Consider the following 17173-nt stretch of genomic DNA (forward strand, 5'->3'; position numbering starts at 1 on the left):
GAAATAATTAAAAAATAAGGTTTACCTCGACTGTATTTCAAATGTAATGTTTCATTTTTAATGTCATACAGAGTATCAAATTTATCACTATATAATGAATATATTTAAAAACAATTGCATTTTGGTATATTTACAAGTGACTTAGCATCCATGCATGCACTGGAGAAGGAAATGGCAACCCACTCCAGTGTTCTTGCCTGGAGAATTCCAGGGACAGAGGAGCCTGGTGGGCTGCCGTCTATGGGGTCACACAGAGTCGGACATGACTGAAGCGACTTAGCAGCAGCAGCAGCAGTTTTTTTTTCTTTTTTTTGGTAACCTTGCATATTTATTTTGCACATTGAAAACCTTTATTCTAAGAAAGGTCCACAAACTTCATGAAACTGTCCAAGGGATCCCTGTTATAAAAACAACAATGAAGTCCTGATCTAAGAGGACATGATTTAAGCTCTCAAGTTGCTTAAATATGGGAAAAGGGGAGGTTGGCTGTGTCTTTTGGAGGCTGGAGAAAGAGAAGCTCCCCTGACATCAAGCTAGGCCATCTGTAAGAGTCCTCTGCTTCCTGGAGAACCCACTGACAGCCATGAATATTCTACCCCTTCACACCCAGGACAAGGGAAGAAAGGGAAAGATAGCCCCCAGTAAGAAGGCAACCCTTCTTATCCTCCCATAATAACTGGTTTTAGGAAACTTGGCCACTTTTCAATCAATCCCAAGTACTGAAATGAAATGCACTGTTGAGTTCTTCCTGTGTGTATGGAGTGTGGCATTGGAGGGCCACAGAGAAGAGGATTACAAGGTTTCTTCCCTCAAGGAGTTAATTTATTTGTGGAGACAAAACTAGTGCATAAAACAATTAAGGAGAATTAAATGCAAAGCGAGGTGGTGCCTTGAGAAAAACCTGCCTGTTGACTTTTTAATCACAGTATCCCCAGAGTTTAGAGTATTGCTTGGCACATAGAGTGTACTAGAAAAATATTTTTTGAATGAAAAAATTGATGACTGAATTTTAAAAATAACACTTATTGTTATAAGAGTAATACATGTTCATCAGAGAAAATTTGAAAATACAGAGGAATATAAAGCATTAGCAAAGAAAAAAAGCAGTGAACATTTTCCATATTTCTTTCTCCCCCCCATATACACATGTACAATACACACACTCACACTTTTTTTACAGAACAGAATTGAGGCCTGAGTTTTATTGCTTGAATTTTTTTCTCTTAAAATTATACTGTGAATATTTTTCTGTGCCATTAACTATTCTTCAGAACATTATTTTTTATGGCTTCGTTATATAGTATTCTATAAATAATAAATCATGATGTAGCCTAACGTATTAACCACTTTCCTATTTTTGAGCATTTGGAAATGTTTTATAAGACCAAGAGCTGCATTTATTTGTCGCTTGCTCTGTTCCAAGTGTTATGATGATTTTCCCCCCTCTTCATATATGACCTCATTGAATTTCCTTCTCACAGTGATCCAATGAGGAGGAATTCATTATACCCACCTTACAGAGGGAATACCTGGACATGGGAGGAGTGAGGTACCAAAGATCACGGTGCTGGTAAGTGACAAAGCTGGGATTCAAACCAGGTCGTGTCTAATGTCAAGGTGCGGGTCCTGCAAGCATGACTCTAGACCCCTCCCCTGGCGTGTGTGAGGAAGGCACGTGACTCCTTGGGCACTACGGGGTTGCAGAAACACACATCCGCAAGGTGAGTGAGTGGGATGGCAACCAAAGCCCAGACGCGAAGGAGGGAATGCTTTTCAGGTCCGCAGCTGCGGAGACATCGTGATGGACTAGACCAAAGCAGAGCGTCTCAAAGAGTGTGTTTCAAGAGAGGCATTTCAGAAGTGAGAGCCAAGGTGTGTTCCAAGTTCTCTGCTCCTAACTTCAGGCAGGGGAGAGACTAAACCCCTCTTTTATATCTTCTTGCTATTGAGTCATCTGACCAAGAGCCTTCATGCAATGGCTGAACGAAGGGCCATGAAAAGCAGAGGGTGGCTCTGCTCTCAAGCCTTCCTGCTCCTTCTCCTGGATGAGTGGTGTCAGAGAGGAGCTCGGAAGCTTGACAGGGTGGAAGGCAGGGACCCCAGCTCTACCACAGGGAAGAACCACGGGGCCTTGAACTGAGCACAGCTCTTCAGTTGGGGCAGGTCGGGGACCAGGTTTACGTGATCAGATGTCCTGGTATAGCTGGGAAGGAATGGGGTGGTTTCTCTAGATGCAGGACCTTCTTTGTCAAAATGGAGAAAGTCCCAGGCAAAATGGAATGGTTGGTCACCAGCGGCCTAGGCTTTTCTCCATGTGAGGGCTCATTCTGTAGGAAAGGTCCAAGAAGTTTATTTATCTACTTATTGGTTGATTGATTGATGGGTGGAAATATAACAAGTCCTTTATATACTAACAAGTTCCATTCAGAGAGTGTGTCTGTAAGTCCAATTTGTTTGTTAAGTCTAACAAAGTTAGCCTAGGTATCCAACTAACACAATTGGCTATAAGCACTATACTGTATTAGGTTTATATTCATACAAATAATATATAAAAAAAAACACAAAAAGTGAAACATTTAAAATCTTACAGTGCAATACCTTGAAAAGCACAGGAATACAGTATAACAGCTGGCATACAGGGGCTGGCATCGAGTGAACAGGCAGGAAGCGTTCCTGACTGGAGGAGGGAGGGGAGGTGGGAGATGGTAAGAGATGATGGATCGTCAGCAACAGGAGATGGAGGGCGAGCTGCAGTGTCACACAGGCCTGACTTTGATGGCGCAGGCTCTGCTTCCTGATTGGGTTCAATTCTGTCTACCTTCTTGGAAAAATGATCCAGTGCCATCTGGGTAGTGCTGTACCAGCAACATCACTGGTACTTTTGTGTTTGCTTCTGGACATTCTGGGCTTGAAACAGAAATACTGTACTATTGTACTCTATATGGTATTGCATAGTACTGTACTCTATAAAGTACACAAAAGCACAAACACTCGTAGAGGATTCATGCATGTGACAATGTACGTCAGACACGTGAACAGACCTTACATGGCTGGACATGCAAATGCACGTTTGCCTCTTTGAAAGCTCACAACTTGAAATTTCATACGTAAAAGACTTACCGAATAGTTGACTGACAGTGTCATATTAGTGTCAGATATACAATGTAGTGATTTGATATTTTTATAGATTATACTCCATTGAAAGTTGTTATAAAATATTAATTACAGTCCCTGTGCTGTATATTACATTCTGATACTTTATTTATTTTATACCAGTAGTTTGGGCCTCTTAGTCTCCTTCCCTAGCTTCCCCTTCCCCTAACCCTCTCCCCACAGGTAACCACTAGTTTGTTCTCAGGTAGGTGTCTGGAAAGAGTCGTTTGTGATCCAGGACCCAGGGCTGTCTGCACATGCTCACCTCCATTCCTCACCCTTGCAGCCTGCCTCTCCCTCCGTGCCTTCACTGAAGCTGTGTCCACCAGGGTCTCTGATGGCCTATGTACTGCTAGATTCTGGGCACTTTCAGTCTAAGCCCTGTCACTCTCACCCAGGGGCCTCCCTGCTTCCAGTCTTGCCCCTTCAGTCTATTCTGAACCCCAAAGACAAAAGTGATCCTTTCCTATTTTTTTCTATTGAGAAATAATGTATATACAGCAAAATTTACCTACATTAGTATACAATTCTGCATGTCTTGACAAATGCATCCAGTGGTTTAACCATCAGTGCAATAGAGAACAGTTCTATCACTCCAAATAATTTTTCTGTGTCTACCTCTTCCCTTACTCTCAGCTCTGATAACCACTGATTCGTTTCTGTCTCTCTACCTTGCCTTTTCAGAATGTCATATAAATAGAACAATGTACTGTGTAGCCTTTGAGTCTGGCTTTTTTCACTTGGCACATGTATTTGTGATTCATTCATGTTGTGTATATCAGCAATTATTTCCTTTTTGAGACTGATTAGAATTAGGATCAGTTGTATAGATATTTTATGTTGTTTATCTATTCCCCAGTTGAGGGATATTTAGTATTTTCCAATTTGGGGAAAATAGAAATGAAGTTGCTCTAAAAATTCACATACAGATTCAGATTATTTGGTGCATGTAGGTTTCCAGTTTACTTGGGCAGACACCTGGGAGGGATGTGATAGAAGTATGTTTCACTTCATAAGAAATCTTTAAACTTCCAAAGGGACTATGGAAGGGACTGTGCTTATTCTGAATCCCCTCCAGCAATGAAAGAGAGTTCCAGTTGCTCTATGTCCTCACCAGCACTTTGTATTACCAATTACAAAGATCATTTTAGCCATTCTACTAGATGCATAGTGTTATCTCATTGTGGTCTTTTCAATAAAAAAATTATTTACTGATTGGTTCTTGGCTGCTCTGTGTCTTCCTTGCTTTGCTCAGCTCTCTCTAGTTGCAGCGATCAGGGGCTTCTCTTCCTTGTGAAGTGTGGGCTTCTAACAGCAGTGGCTTCTCTTGTTGCAGAGCACGGGCTTTAGGCACGCAGGCCTCAGTAGCTGTGGCTTGGACCCAGTACTTGTGGCACATGGGCTTAGTTGCTCTGAGGTATGTGGCATCTTCTCAGACCAGGGATCAAACCCATGTCCCCTGCATTGGCAGGTAGATTCTTACCCACTGCACCATCAGGGAAGTCCTTGTTGTGGTTTTAATTTGTATTTCCCTAGTGGTTAATGTTCACATACTTACTGCCACAATTCTTTTGCCCATTGAAAGCATCTGTTCAATTATTTTTACCAATGAAAAAAACTGGACTGTTTGCTTTTTTATTATTGAGTTTTGAGAATCCTTTATGTATTCCATGTCAAGTCTTTTATCAAGTATGTGATTTATAAATATTTTCTCCCTGACCATAGCTTGTCTTTTTATTTTTGTAATGGTGTCTTATGAAAAGCAGAAGTTCTTAATTTTGGTGAAGTTTATTTTCTCAAAATGGTGTCAGGGCTAGTAAATATTTGCCTAGTCCAAGTTCATAAAGATTTCATCCCATGCTTTCAAGTAATAGTTTTACAGTTTTTGCATCTAGGTCTGTGTTCCATCTTGAGTTAATTTCTGTTATATGATATGAGAAATGGATAGAGGTTCTATTTTTTTTTTCTTCTTTTGCTTATGGGTTTCTAGTTGTTCCAGTGTGGGACAGTGAATTGAATTGCCTTTGAAATTTTTGCCCAGATATATGTACATCAATTTCTAAATGCTCTGTTCCCTTGATCTACATGTAGAAGACTGCTGCTAAACATTTAAGAACTGGCTTTGGGGAGAAGAGCAGGAGTGGGCTGGAGGAGTTCTAGTTTGTAGTGCTTGCTGATGTTTATTTCTTAAATATTCTCACAATAGACAGTTTCAAGCAGCCAATTTGACATCAACTAACTTGTAAAACTCTCAAAAATTTAACAGGTGGCTCCCATGAGCTGCCATGACTCCAGCACACCACTCTGTGTATTCTGTTCTCCTAAACCACACTGTTGTGATTACCATGGTTTTATCCTAAGTCCTGAAGTCAGGTAATGTGATTTCTCAAATTTTGTTCATCAGAGTTGTTTTGTCTATTCTAGTTCCTTTGTCTTTCTATGAACATTTTTGAATCAAAGGATCGATTCCCACAAAAATTCCTGCAGAGATTTTGATTGAAATGTGTTGAATCTGTAGCTCACTCCAGGAAAAATTGGTATCTTAAAAACCCCAAGCCTTCAAATCCATGAACAATATAGCTTTCATTTATTTATATATATTTTTTATTTCTTTCATCAGTGCTTTCTAGTTCATGGCATACTGATCTTGTGCATATTTTGTTAGTCTTATACTTCAGTGTTGCATGGTTTTGGGGTGCTACTATAAATAATATTTTTGCAAATTCCCATTTCTAATTATTCATCGCAAGTCAATATGAATACAATTGCCTTTTGTATATTGTGAGACTTTGGGGAAATCACTTACATGGATTCTAACTAGTTTTTTGTTGTTTTTGTAGATTCTATATGATTTTCTACCTAGACACTCAGGTTGTGTATAAATAGAGTTTGTACTTCATTTCCAATTTGCATTCATTCATCCATTCATCTCACCAGCTGGGACTTCCAGTGTGCTGATGAGGAGAAGTGAGAGTGGACATCCTTGCTTTGTTCCCATCTGAGGGAGAAAGCATTCAGAGTTTTACCATTAAGTATAATATTATCTGGAGGTTTTCTGCAGTTGTCCTTTGTCAGGCTGAGAAAAACCGCTTCTATTTCTAGTTGGCTGAGTTTTCACCATGAGTGGGTGCTTTTTCAAGAGCTTTTTCTGCATTTATTAAGATGATTACATGGTATTTTTCTGTGGGTTGAATTGTAACCTTCCAAAATATATGTTTAAATCCCTAAACCCAGTTCCTACAAATGTGACCCTGCTGGGAAATAGGGACATTGCAGCTGTAAGCAAGTGAAGATGAGAGCATATTAGACTAGGGTGGACCCTAAATCCAATGACTTGTGTCCTTCTGTGGAGAGAGAGATTTGAAGACACAGAAGTGGATCCATTCCAAGACTCTCTCATTAGACGCATCACTCCCGTCTCTACCTCTGTCTTCACGTGGTATTTTCCCTCGTGGGTCTGTCTCAAATCGCCCTTTGCTTTTTCTTATAAGGACAGCAGTCATTGAATTTATGGCTCAACTTAAATCCAGGATGATTTCATCTTGAGTTTCTTAATTGAATTACATCTGCAAATAACCCATTTCCAAATAAAATCACATTCACAGTGCCAAGGGTCAGGACTTGGATGTATATTCTTGGGGATCACTATTCAGTCCAATACATACACTTAATTTTATATGTATCTGTACCATATACTTATTTGTTTGCTCAAGCTTTCTCTCTTCATCCTGTATGAAATTCCCACTTGGGTGGGGAGTTTTGCCTGTTATATTCACTTTACAGCTCTCTCTCAGTACCTGGAAGGGTGCCAATCATAGTGTAGCTGTTCAGTAAATCTTTGTGGAATGAATGAATGAATGACTCTCACTTCTCCTTGCTTCAGCATCAGACAGGGCTGTGTACCTTTTATCCCAAGACTCCTCTTCCCTGGTCTCTAAGACCATCCACTCCTCCTTCTTTGTTTCTCCTTTGCCTTCTCTGCTTGTTCCTTCTTCTGTCTCCATTGTTGGAGCCCCTTTCTGTCTCACCCCTTAACCAGTGGGTCCCCAGTCTTCTTTTCTTTTTCTTTTTTGTTTAAAAAACTGAAATATAATTGATTTACAATGTTGTGCCAATCTCTGCTGTACAGCACTGTGGCTCCGTTATATTCTATAGACGTTTTTGGGTATTCATTTCCATTATGGTTTATCACAGGATCCTAAATATAGTTCCCTGTGCTCTATAGCAGGACCTTGTTGTTTAGCCCAATCTTCTTTTCTACTACTCTATTTCTTCTCCCCAGGAAGCTCACTCAGCTCTGACCAGTCACTTGCTAGATGTATGTGACTCACATATCTGTATCTTCACCACAGCATTTCTTCTGAGTCATATTTCCACTTTCCCCTTTTATCTGACTCATCCTTATAATTAATGTTCCCAACACTCTGACACATTTTTTTCCTCCAACCCTCTTTCCAGTATCACCAACCCATCATCATTGTTGCTGTTGTTTAGTTGCTAAGTCGTGTCCGACTCTTTGTGACCCCATGGACTGTAGCCCACCAGCCTCTTTGATCCATAGGATTCTCCAAGCAAGTATACGGGAATGAGTTGCCATTTCCTTCTCCACCACCAGCCTCCCAGTTACCAAAGTCAGAACCTTGGAATCAGCCTTAACCGTGCTATTACTACATCCTATCTCTCACTAGGTCCTGTCGGCTTCTCCACATCCCCACTGCTACAGTTCAGCCACTCTCATTCTCTCCCAGTCTCTCTGCTTCTTTCCAAGATGCAAAAATTTCTCTACTGCTTTTCATCATAACCCCTCTCGTGACTGCCCTGCCTACAGTTAAGACAGACACGTACCCTCCCCAGGCTGTCTCCTGAGGCCTGCTCCTTGGTTTCTGTGACCCAGTTGCACTGACCTTGCAGTTCCCCAAGTTCACTAATTTCATGGATTAGATAGACCAGAGGGCCCTGGGAAGCAGACCAGTCCACCAGACAAATTCCTGGTCCCTGTCTGCCTGTTTGCTTTCCGGTCCCTTGGACCCTGGGAAAATTGTGTTGAAAATTGTTGGGACAGAAAACATTACCAAAAAAAGAGAGACGGTTTTAACATTTGGAGGTGGGGGAGCTGTCTTCAGGAGAGATTTTGGGTTCTGCTTTACTCTCAGGTTGTGGCAGTTTCTTGGAGAACTACCATTTCATCCCCGCTCTTTGGCATTAATTGTTGGGATCGATGCTGCAGCAGTTATATAATGTTTATTGCAACCACCACATATCTGAGGCTTAAGTGTTGCTAAATGTCACTTTCACGCTCCCCAGTGTATGGTGTGTAATTATAACTGGTTCACTACCTTCTTTGTGAGGGAGGCAGATGCTTTTAGCCTGAAAAGGAGAAGAGAGACGCATTGTCTCTAATCTTACGAAAAGCACTCATTTCCGGAGAGATCCTGGGTGGAGGGAGAGGAGCGTGACATGGGCTCTTCATCACAAACACCTTTGCTGGGTGTCACCTAGAAAGTGCAGGACCCCTCCTCCCTCCCTTCCCCCCGAGGCTGCAGTGGGCATCTGTGACCCTGAGATCAAACTCAAGGGCAGAGGGAGATAGACCAACTGGGGATCAGAGTGACAGCCAGTGAAGCAATGAAACAGGTGTCATCACATTACAGAAATGTGACCTGAAAGAAAGAGCCATGGGTGGGCTGGCGGTGATGTGGCTTGGGTCTGTATCTAGCTGTGTGGCCTTGGATAAGTCACTTTGACTTTCTGATTTCACTTTTGTCATATGTCAAATGGGGATAATAAATCCTGCCTGTACTACCTCAGTTAAATCCAACCCTAAGACTATGATTTATTGAGTGCTGCTGTATTCAAGGTACCAGAGGACCCAGCAGTGCACACAGCAGGCATGGTCCTGCCCTCGGTGAGTTGAGATCTATGGCAGGAAAACTGTGAGTCACAAGCCAAATCTGGCCTGGGCCCTGTTTTTGTACAACCTATCAGCTAAGAATGGATTTCACATGTTTAAAGGGTTGTAAAAAAAAAAATAAGAAGAAGAAGAATATGCAATAGAATGTGTGTGTGGCTAAAAGGCTCAAGATGTTTATCTGGTCCTTTACAGAAGGACTTTTGATGACCCTTGGTCTGGAACTTGACAGCCACCACGTGGGCACCGAGCACTTGACACTTGGCTGGAGACGCGCTGTGATCCTCCGTGTCCTGTGGTGGGGCTGGTGTGTGTGCCATGAGGTTCCTCCCCCGCTTCTCACTGCCCCCCTGTGCCCTCCTCCTGTTACCCAGCCCCCAGGCCTCTCATGCCCTTCTGTAACCCATGTGGCTCAGTGGTAAAGAATCCGTCTGCCATTGGAAGAGATGCAAGAGACACAGGTTTGACCCCTGGGGCAGAAAGATCCCAGGAGGAGGAAATGGCAACCTACTCCAGTATTCTTGCCTGGAAAATCCCGTGGACCAAGGAGACTGGCCATGGGGTCCCAGACAGTTGGACATGACTTAGCGACTGAGCAGGCGGGCTGTAACTGATAGAGCCACTCTTTCCTCCTAAAGTGCTTGCATTTGATCTTGGAAAAGCAAAGGCTTCAAAATCCTAATGGAAATGCCGTAGGAGAAATACATTTTATTAGGAACCAGGAAATCTAGATGAATAAAACGCCAAAGAGCCACTAACATTAAGGTCTTGCTAAGTGTTTCACAAGCATTATTTTACTGAATCCAACAGCAATAGCAGGAGAACTCAATGTCCTGAGTTTACAAATGAGAAAAATGGGAGTGCAGAGACCTAAGTAACCTTCCTGGCTGGCAGGTGGCAGAACCTCCATCCACTGACCTGAGTATGGTGCTCTTCCTGTGATCTTAGAGGTCATTCAGGGTCCAGGGTTTGTCCTGCATGAGGGGTAATAAGGGAAAGCAGGTAGTGGTATTGGGGTTAGTCGGTCTGGGGTAGTGGACACAGCTGTGACCAAGGAGTCAAAAGATGTAGACTCTGTCCCCAGGGCTGCCCCTTATTAACTGGGTCAGGCTCTTCCCTCTCAGGCCTGGAGGTCCTCATCTGCAGCAAGTATGGTACTGTCTCCTCCCAGGGGCTCTTAGCACTCACGTCCTGAGAGTTAGAGTCAAAGCCAAGTGCAGGGCCTTGCAATGCCAGCCCAGGCACCCACTCCCTCAAGGTCACCTGGGAAGTGGTTTAAAAATGCAGGTTTCTGGGCCCCCCTCTGAACTGCCTCCTCTAGTACCTGTGAAGTGAGGTGTTAGAATCTGTGTTTCTGAATCTTTCTGTTGAAACTTCAGTTTTATGAACCAGTTAGTTAGAGACTGTGGTTTATTTTTACTAGAACTTTGGTATCAGCACTTTCGAAGCAAGGGTCTCCAACTGTCTTTCTTTGTTTGTCTCATCTAATTAAGATGGTAATCTTGTCAGTACTAGTTTCAAAATATAACTGGGATCCAGCCATTTCTCACCCCTTCTATAGGTTGTCATCACAGTCCTGGCCACCATGATCTCTCACCTAGATTGCTACAGAGAGACCGTGTCCCACGGCAGGTTAGGAACAGGGGACCTAGGTTCAGAACCTGGCTCCATTGCTTGCTAACCTCTCCATGCCTTGGTTCCTTAGCTGTGATGTGGAGATTATTACATGAGTTAATACATGATAACATATGACATGATAATTCCTCAACAGATATCATGTACATTGCAAAATCTCTAACTGATGTCTCTTCTAGGCCTATTATGATCCACATTCCACCCAGCATGAGAGAGATTTAAAAACATAAATCAGGTTATGTCACTATCCAACTTAAAACCTTCTAAAAGCTTCAACCTCGCCATTATACTCTGGATGAAATCAAAACTGTTTTCTACAGCCTGGGAAGCTTTACAGGTTCAGCCCTAAACACTCTCTCACCCGTTCTTCCCCTTACATGCTCCACTGTAGCCGCAATGACTTTCTTGCTGCTTCTTAAACACAGCAAGAGCATTTGGGCCTCAGGACTTTTGCACTAGCTCTACCTACTTATGGCCTGAGATTATATTTGTTTACATTGTTGCCTTGCCCACTAGACTGGAAACAGGCATGAAAAACAGTGCCTGGCATATCCCATGTGTGGATGAGTCCTTGCCCTCTTCCTCCTGCCTCCCCAGCTCCACCTTCTACCCCTCACCCCTCAACTTGAGCTCTGGCTGGCTTCTTTTCTGCTTCCACTTCTCCCAGCTCAGACTGTTCTGTGGTGAGTGGTCTGGACATTTAGCTGTAGTTTATCAAGGCAAAGGAAATCATTCTCTGGGAAATCATAACTTGATATACACGTTGCTTTTGCACCACTTTGGTGTGCTCTAATGAATCCCGGAGAGGAAGAAATATTTCTGGAGACACAAGTTGCCCTGCCAGGCCTTTTGTCTTTCCTGTCAGGAGGGGTGGAAGCTATTTATTACCCCTTACTTCCCTCCTGGAATCACGGGCAGGAGGCTGCTGTAGGTGCGACTGGAACCTTCATTATTCATCTGAGTTTTCATCTGATCAGTAAATCTACCTCTTGAACGTGGCTGTCTGTATTTAATGTATCTAGGGAGTGGGCTAATTAAGCACCAAGTTAGATAGCCTCTTCATAGGCATTTTATGGTCTAGAATTTTCCCTGTGACTCATGGAATTTCTCCCCAAAGGAAATAAATCCAAGTTCAGCTTCTTGAGCCGTGAGAGATCAGATGCCAGCCATTCATTTTCTTGGCTCCCCTCTCAGCTCATGCCAGCTTCTTAGCCCTTCTCTCCCACGGCCACTGCTCTTATGCTGTGGCTTAATCCCCCAAGCTCTGTGTTAGTAAAATTGAGATCATACGATCCATCTCGTGGTTGTGGTCAGGATTCAGCGTGTCACTCTCATAAGTCCTTATCTTAGTGCAAGGGGTGATATGCAAAAATACTTACCCACTAGTGGCCCAGGCTGGCAAGTTGTGCCAATGCTGGGGCATTGGAGATGTCGGCAGGGTAGTTGTTGAAGTGTAGGGGGCTCTAGGGGGTCTCAGAGGTGGAGTGGTGTGGCCAAGGTGATGGGAGCCCTCGTGAGGTTGGGAGTAATGAAATATAACTGGTATGACACTTCAGTATTGCAACAATGTGGATGTCTGTACTGCAGAGTCCTGGCCAATGGCTAGCTGGCACACGAGAGCTTCTGCTGGCTCCTCCTGCCTGCCCCTTCATGGCAGCCTTAGCTTTCTTTACTTCTCTGCTTGTTCCTGGTTCTGTCCCACATCTGACTTGCTGCTGTTGACCTTTGACTTCTTCTTCCACATATGTCCTCACTTCATCGTAGGATGTGACCCTGGGTGCCACTCTCCTGGCCACAGACCTGTCTTCCCTGGACAAGCGGGCCTGCTTCTCCATCTAGCCCTCAGGGCTTCAGGTTATCTCATGCAAACATCCCTTGTGTTTGCCCTCATCTTGGGGTCCTCCAACCTCAGCTCTAAGGTCTCGGGAACAGGAAGGGGCTCTGCCTGTTCAAACCTCACTTGTCCCAGACAAGATCCACCTTGAAATCTGCCTCTTCCGAAAAGTTTTCTCTGCTCTTCTCAGTTGTCTAGATGGAACAGTGGACTATCCAGCCACCGCCAAGGGCTCCCCAGTCCGGAGCAGTTTGTGGCATGTGGTAGCAATGATAAGTGCTATAGGAGTTAACGCATGGGGAGCAAATGTAGGGAGCAGGGTGTTAAAGCGTTAAGCAGATCTGGGGGTGAATCTGTTTTGCTTGTCATTGGTTGTATTGTCTTGGGCAAGTTGGACTTGGTGAATGCTGTAGTTTCCTTCTCTGTGAAATGAAGGGTCTTCGTGAGGATCAAGTCGAACGATGTTTGTGAAATGATATTTGTGGTGCTCAGGACCTGGCGTACTGCAGGTGCTCAAAAACAGTGCCTGTTGCCGTTGTCCCGTGCACACCATTTTGCTTTCTTCCTTGAGGAAGATGTGATGTGATGGCAAGAGCACGGACTTTGGAATCTAGAGAGCTATGAGGTCAACGCTTACTCTACTACCAAGTTGCTGTGAGGCCTTCAGTCAGTTAGGAATCTACCTGGGTCCCTGTTGGTAGGAACGGCACTCATGCCTTCCTTGTGGAGCTTGCGGGGGTCATGAGACAAATGCCGGGAGAGCGGCTGGCATACAGCAGGCGCTCCACAGTGCCGGTCCTTTCTGTCCCCTTCTCTGCTCAGTGACCCGTGACCACAGTATCTGACAAAGAAACATGGATCCACTCACTTGATAAGGGATAATTTTCCATCCTCACTTGGATTTTTTTTTTTTTAACCTGGCAGAAAGGTACTAGAGGAAGTGGAATTATTGGGAGAATTGCCTTGTCTTCAGAAACATTAGATAAATTAGTTTACACATTTTATTGTTCTTGAATGCTGTGACTAATTTATCTCCCTCCTTTGAAGGTGCCTGTTCCAACACCCCAAAGCAACGCTTTATTTTGTGCATGGTCGATGTGATCTCCTCACCTGATTTACGCCTTGTTCAAATGAACTTGCTTTAATACAAATTTTAATTGTTTCTAATTCTTTAAATTAATTATAGCCGTTTCAGTGGCTCTTCTGTGTCTGTGTTGTTTCTCTGTTTCATCTCCATGGAAACGTTTCTTACAAAGAGGAGCGCGTGTGTGTGTGTGTGTGTGTGTGTGTGTACGTGTATGTGCATAGCCTTTTCTGTTTTGGATGTTGACTTGAGTGTGCTTTTAAACTCTGTAATATCCGCTCCTGGAAGGAGAATGCTGGGGTGACAATGAGTGAAAGCTATTTGTTCTCCACGTGGAAACACTGCCTGGACTAGAAAGTCAGCTGTGAACTCTGCTCCACTGACCCGCCCTGCCCCATCCTGCCTCTTCCCAGCCTGCAAGCAGCTCAGAAGGACCATGTGGGGTTAGTGCTGAGATGACTTAGTGCAATATTTGGAATTAATAAGTTAATATGCATGGAGCGCTTTTGTGTGCCACACAGGGCTCATTATGAATGTTAGTTGATCTAATCCTCGTCACTATTCTGTGAAGCTGGAGTCATTATTCTCAGTTTAGAGATGAAGGCAAGGCACCAAGAGGTTAAATAACTTGGCCAGAATTGCTCAGCAGGTGAGCGGTATGACTGGGGTTAGATCTCGGGTTTTGCTGATCTCAGAGGACAAGTTCCCTTCACTCGGTTGCACTGTTTCTTTCCCTCCGCTACTGAGGGCTGAAGACTCGCTCTGTCCTTTGGGGCCCCTCTTCTTGAAACTTTCCTGACACCAACAGGCCCATCTGTCCCCCCTCAACCCCTCTGGCTCTTTGTTTTTGGGTCTCTTTGGCCCATTCGTTTATTAGCCTTTGCATTCATCCCTGGTCATCTCCTAAAAACAGCCCGAGGGCAGCCTTGAGTTTCATCATTTTTCACTCCCTGTGCACCCAGCACAATGCTCCCCACAAATTGCGTGGGTACTTGGTAAATATTGAACCAAGTTAGAAGGAAAAGCAGAGGTGTTTTGAACAATTAATTATATTATATTGTAAACATGAGAGTGGTTATTGTCTAAGCTGCCGTTTCACTGACTTGTGTAGACACTCGGTGAGGCATATTTGGGAAAGTGGGGTGAAACCTGATCAGGAGCACTGTGAAATTAACTAGGTTCCTGCATGTAGGGGGAAATGAGGCTCTTGCCTTTTTAGTACCGAGCTGCTGCCACTTCATTAGACCTGGCAAGTCTTGGCCTCAGAATGTGATCTAATTCAGGAGATGGCAGGAGATACAGGTTTCTCCAGTCTGGCTGTCCAGGCAGGAAAGAGGGTGGGAGATTAATGGGAAAAGCTAGCAGAGGTGAGTGGGGGCTTGGATCCAGGTGCCCATCCCCTTCTTCCTTCTGGCTAGAGTTCTGTGGATTCAGTGAGGAGACACCAGAGAGATTCTGAAAGGGAAGTAGGAGAATTTTAAAGGTAAGCAGAGCTACATGAGGAGACAAGATGTACAGGTGTATTTTGAACAATTATTCTAGCACCTACATCCCTGCAGACACATGCCCCATCCATTCTCTTCCCAGCCCAGGCCAGGCATTGATCCCAGAAGGGTTGCCTTGCTCAAGATGCTATTGAGAGCTTCTCAGTAGGAACAGCCTTCAGGACCAGCTGGCTTATGTACTGAGGAAGCAGCCAGTCTCACTGCCCGGCCGATACACCTCATGTAATACATCTCTGCTCCCCTCCACACGGAGGTCTCCACCACCCCCTGTACCACTGTGAACCCTCCCACTTGGCCATCCACATGCAGCCTGAATGCAGACGCATCACGTGGCCGCTCCTGTGATGTGGTGGCAAAGGCTCCCTTGGGTTCTTAGTGATGAGGTAGAGTTTGGTGGCAATTTTCTCAACTGGTGTCAGCAGGGCCCATCGGCCCTTGTGTTCAGGGCCTGGGGTAACTTTTGCCCCCAGCGGGCTTCTTCTTGTTCCTTGTTCTTCTGTTGCTCTTTCTGACACAGCAGGCTGCCTTTTGTGCTGGATCTTGGGGGGAGGTGGGCCAGCAGGGCGTTGGGGGCTGACATCGGAGGGCTGGTTTCAGTTCTGTGACTGCCCTGGCCTGGCTGGCTCCTCAGTCTTTCCTGTCCGCCATGAGTCATATGAATCTTCAGTTCAGCTTCCCTGAGGGGAGAACCACCCAGGGCCTCTGCCCGCATCACCGGATGTTTCTTATTGGACTGGCGGCCAGTGAAGCTGTCAGTCCTGGAGCCTGGGTATCTGGGCAGGACCTTACGGTGGTCGACCTCAGCTGCATTGAGTCACCACACCCAGGTAGTCATCTGCATGGTGGAGACTTCCAGAAGTCTATTGACTATCAGCCCACCTTTCAAATATCTATTCTGTCCACCGCCACTGGAAGAATTTCTCGATCAGCTGGTTACACCTGGATGTTGCTTGTGGGGCTCTGTGGGCCATCTTCTCAGCCTCAGGGCTTTACACAAATATCCACTCAGCAGGTAGCAGAGGAGGGGTTTCAGGAAGGTTCCTTCCTCTGGGGCTGTGACGGGGAGAGAGGAAGGTGTCCTGTTGAAGTTTTTGCTTCTCCCTGTCCCTGCAACCACAGAGAGGAAACTCTGACACACCGGGCTGTGGGGAAGACACAGTGCCGTGTCAGCACAAAGGTAAGCAAGCACACGTGCACCAGCACACACACCAACACACACACACTGGCATACACACACCAACACACACACACCAACACACACACACCGGCACACACACACCAACACACACACACCAGCACACACACCAACACACACACACCAGCACACACACACCAACACACACACACTGGCATGCACACACACACACACACACACCAGCACACACACACAAACACACATAAACACCAGCACACATACACCAGCACACACACACACCAACACACACGCACTGGCATGCACACACACCAGCACACACACCAACACACACACACCGGCACACACACACCAACACACACACACCAGCACACACACCGGCACACACACACCAACACACACACACCAACACACACACACCAGCACACACACCAACACACACACACCGGCACACGCACACCAACACACACACACCAGCACACACACACCAACACACACACACCGGCCCGCACACACCAACACACACACACTGGCATGCACACACACACACACACACACCAGCACACACACACAAACACACACAAACACCAGCACACACACACACCAGCACACACACCAACACACACACACTGGCATGCACACACACCAGCACACATACCAACACACAAACACCAGCACACACACCAACACACATACACTGGCACGCACACACACAAACACACACACCAACACACACACCAACACACATACACCAGCACACAAACACCAGCACAAACACCAGCACACACACCAGCACACATACACCAGCACACACAACAGAACACACACCAGCATATACATCAGCACACACAGACCAGCACATATACATACCAGCACACACAACAGAACACACACCAGCACA

The 17173-nt window shown here is 45.0% G+C and overlaps 1 protein-coding gene across 18 annotated transcripts in view; it reads left to right on the forward strand.

Annotated features, from left to right (window-relative positions):
- The window catches only part of PTS (6-pyruvoyltetrahydropterin synthase), a 255496-nt gene that overhangs the window by 223824 nt on the left and 14499 nt on the right, over positions 1-17173 (forward strand). For all 18 annotated transcript variants that reach the window (XR_009741115.1, XR_009741092.1, XR_009741101.1 and 15 more), the window contains one exon: positions 1482-1570. The gene's annotated coding sequence lies outside the window, so the exon portion shown is untranslated. The remainder of the gene's footprint in view (positions 1-1481; positions 1571-17173) is intronic.

The sequence above is a fragment of the Bos javanicus genome, chromosome 15, assembly GCF_032452875.1.
Source record: "Bos javanicus breed banteng chromosome 15, ARS-OSU_banteng_1.0, whole genome shotgun sequence".
In the NCBI taxonomy this organism is placed as follows: domain Eukaryota; kingdom Metazoa; phylum Chordata; class Mammalia; order Artiodactyla; family Bovidae; genus Bos; species Bos javanicus.